Source organism: Tupaia chinensis, unplaced genomic scaffold, assembly GCF_000334495.1.
Source record: "Tupaia chinensis unplaced genomic scaffold, TupChi_1.0 Scaffold000126_2, whole genome shotgun sequence".
NCBI lineage: Eukaryota > Metazoa > Chordata > Mammalia > Scandentia > Tupaiidae > Tupaia > Tupaia belangeri.
In genome coordinates, this window is record NW_006159594.1 from 3,575,970 (window position 1) to 3,579,888 (window position 3,919).

Sequence of the window (3,919 nt, forward strand, 5' to 3'; positions counted from 1 at the left end):
ATGAGGTTTCAGGGATTCCCATGTAATTTTACCCCTTGAGATTTTACCCATTGATCCAGAAAGAAGAGGTCACACCAGTTTACAAGAATTAAACTCCTGTGGTTCTCTCTCCACCTCTGTAGGGTTGTAATGATCACGACTAATGTTTCCCTGCCAAGTTCAGTGTCATTTGTTGCTGCTGTTTACACATAAAATACCAGAATATGTAAAATGCTGTCCTTACTTCTCTGTATACATTGAAAAATAGTGTAAGTTTGAAGATTTCTAGCTCTTCATGAGCCCAAGCTGGGACATGACTATTACTGATGAGGTCGCTTGTTCCAACTTTGGTGACCGTCAGCAAATTGGCACCTATAATTAAACCCACTGGCATCTATTTTCCAGAATGATACTCTCATTCCCATAATGCCAGTGAAGGTCCCAGATGTAGCTAGGAAAATCCAAATGTTCCTTGGATTCCAAGATAGCTGATAGGCTCCCAGGCCTGCAAAACCCTGGAAAAGGAGCTGAGCAGCAGGGATAACACACTACCTGCTTTTGCATGGCCAGCAATCCCACCAGAAGCAACCAGTGTTATACAGCGAAAGCCAAATCCATGTATAGGCACTAGTGTGCCCGTATTCTTCTGCACGGTTCTTGCCTCGCTCTGCCTAGATAGGAGACCTTGCCAGGCTGAGGCCTATACCCTGAGTAACTGAACTGCTTTCCTGAAGGTCTGTGTTGGTGGAGGAGGGTGTGCAAGTGGTGGAGTGAGGACTCAAGGTCTAATTTTTGGTTTTGTTGAGATGGACTTGGGTGCTTATTTACTTTTCAATTTGGTTTAATGAGGTGGATATAAAGAGAAGCACTTAGACTTCAATCTTTAGAAATGAAAGTGCTAGTGACATCAAATTTGAGTCTCAATGTTAAAAAAATATCTAGCATTGTCTTTGTAAAAGAATAAGAAATTATTGAGGAAAATTATTTGATATTATTAAAGAGGAAGGGTACTATTAATAGAAAGAGTAGCTGTGTCTATTGAATGAAATGAGAGAACATGAGAGAGCTAAATTGTTCTCCATTAAAAAAACAGAGACAGAGAGTAAGGGAGGTAGGAGTGGTGTTATTTCTGAAGATTTGGGGTATAGAAAAATGTGCAAATAAGTCATGTGGGGAAAAGATGAACTAAGTAGTAGCCAGAGAAGGGTGTTGAACATGGGAGGTAATCTCTTCTAATGCTGCATACAAATTATCCCCAAATTTAGTGATGCAATATAAGCTTTTTTTTATGTTTATAGATTCTGTAAGTCAGGTTTAGCTGGACAGTTCTTGCTTGAGTTTTTTTCATACAGCTGCAGTTGTAAACTGACTGGAGCTACAATCATCTGAAAATGTGACTGGGCTGGAGGACCCAGTAATGTATCTGTTAAGTCTGTGCTGGCTGCTGGTGCTCCATGTGTACCATTCCGTGGAGCTGCTCAAATGTCCACATGACATAGTAGCTGCTTTCCCCAGAAAGAACCCCAAAAGGTCAATTGGAGACTACAGTGCTTCGTATGACCTTACCTCAGAAGTCACACACCAGCACCTTCACTCTCTATTGTTGATTACCCATCTCTGGGAGGGTGTGGGAGGAGACTACAGCAAGGCATAAAGGCCAGGAAATATGACTCATTTAGGACCATCTTGGAGGCTGGCCTCTCAGAAGGGGTCCATAGAAGTATTTAATAAAGATTTTAAAATACAATATACTATGTAACCATTCCCCAATTTTCAGAAAATTTGAAACACTAGTGATTTGTGGAGTTGAATTTGCTTTTGAGGCCTGCTTTAAGTGTGCTTGAGATAAGAAGAGAGGACACCCACAGTTTTGGACACATCTAAGTTACATATATATTTTGGCAAAAAAAAAACGAAGCAGGAAGTCTTTAAATTATGTTTGTAAGAACTGTAAAAGTGGTGGGAGTATCTAATTAAGGTTTCTCTCTTTCTATTCCTCTTACAAGCCACAAATTGCTCTCATTTTACTGCCTAACATTAAAGCGAACATATCTAATTATTTTCTTTCACTTAGGCAATGTCCATCTCAGTGTGGACAGAATAGTTTTATATTTGACCTTTTATATTGGCTTGAGACCAGAAAACAAATGTGGGAAATTCCATCTGGCCCAATTTTTTGTCATTTTTACATCCTCAGCAGGTCAGGCAAAATTGTTTCCTTCCATGTCAGAATTTTTTCTCCTTATTTTTTCCTGATATCTTGAAGAGAGAGAATAAGAGTCTTGAGGGAGTCAGCAGGTGGCAGGGTAGTTAAATTGCTGACTGTGGTTCAAATACTGGACCATCATACCAGGCACATGCATGTGTCTGCCCAAAATCCTGAGAGGAGAATAGAGGAGAAGAGATTGTGGGGGGTTGATCTCTTTCCTTTTCTCTCTCTCTCTCTGGCAAGAACATGTACCTTATGGCAAAACAAGACAACAAAATTCTAAAAAAATTGAAAAAGAACCTGGAGGAATCAGAACAAGAAATGGGAAGATTTCAGGAGAAAAATGTCTTATTTGATAACCAGAACTTTTCTTTCTAGTTGTTCATCATTTTTTTCATGAGGAAAATGTTTAGTTGTGGAGAATGAGGTAGTCATCAAAAATAAAATCAAGTAAATGACAAAGGCTCTGTACCATCAGGAAAGCTGCTGAAGATCAGTCATTACTTTTTTAGATTTAGTAAAAGATAATCTGAGTAGTTATTGGCTTTTATATTTAGTTTGTAGCACAAGGTTCCGGGAGTATTCTCCAACAAAACTGTTAACGTGAATCGATGAAACACTCCATGGCATTTCCCTTTGGAGCCTATTTTAAAAGAGGTATTATTGTGACGGCTAGAATATGCTAAGCACACAGACGATTATCTATTTGATTTTGCTGAGGAAAATTGCTGCAAAGGTACCAAACCAGTTTGATGATCACAGGGAGACTTTTTATTTTCAGCTTTTTCAAGCTGCGTATTGAGTTGCTTCGCCTTCATTTAAACATTAAGTTCTAAAATTAATTTACAATACATCTTGGGAAAAGACTCCTTGGTGTAAAGCTAAAAGCTACAAAAAAGTGGGAAATTTAGTTCTCTCAAAGGCTTCAAATTAAATTTCAATTCAATTCAATTAACATTTATTGAAAGTCTGCAGGGAGCAAGACACTGTGCTAGGTGCTAGAATTTGAAATATGCAGGAGTCCAAGAGGGTTTTAAAGTTAATTTTGCAAATTTGGGTAGAGAAAAATTAGAAGCATTTAAACTATTTTTTTGAAGTCCACATTTCCTTTGATAAATTCTCAACATCATGTTCAGTCTGATTGGGAACTCTTGGGAATGTGGTGAGGAGAACTAAAACTATTTCTTCTTGAGCTTTAAATTTGATATGGAGGTGTTTTGCTTATTACTTGAAGAAATGGGTTAAATAATAGAAAATTATTTAAAAAAGTCTTTTTTTTTTTTTTTAAGGTTTTTCCTATAGGGTGCATGTGCTCGCCAGAAAGTCAGAGAGAGACAAAGAGACAGAAAGTGAGAAATGACCCCCTAGGGAGGATGGCCACGCCGCAATCCCTTCTCTTCCATTCTCCTCTCAGGATCTTGGGCACGCACGCACACGCACCTGGCGTGAGTTTAAGGCACTGTGTCTGGGACTCAAACATGGTCAGCTACATGGGAGTCCAGCAACATAGCCATTATGTCAACTGCTGGTCCCAATAGTAGAAAATAGTTTTAAAAGATTAAACTAAAATTAGTAAATGATAATATTGCTATCAATAAAGATACAATAAAGTAAAAAGATCCTGCTATATGCAGAATTTAATATTTCAAACTTGGATACATTTACCATTTAAATGTCATTTTAATACATAATAGTGTTTTTTAATACATGTAGTGTTTCTTCTAGTATCAG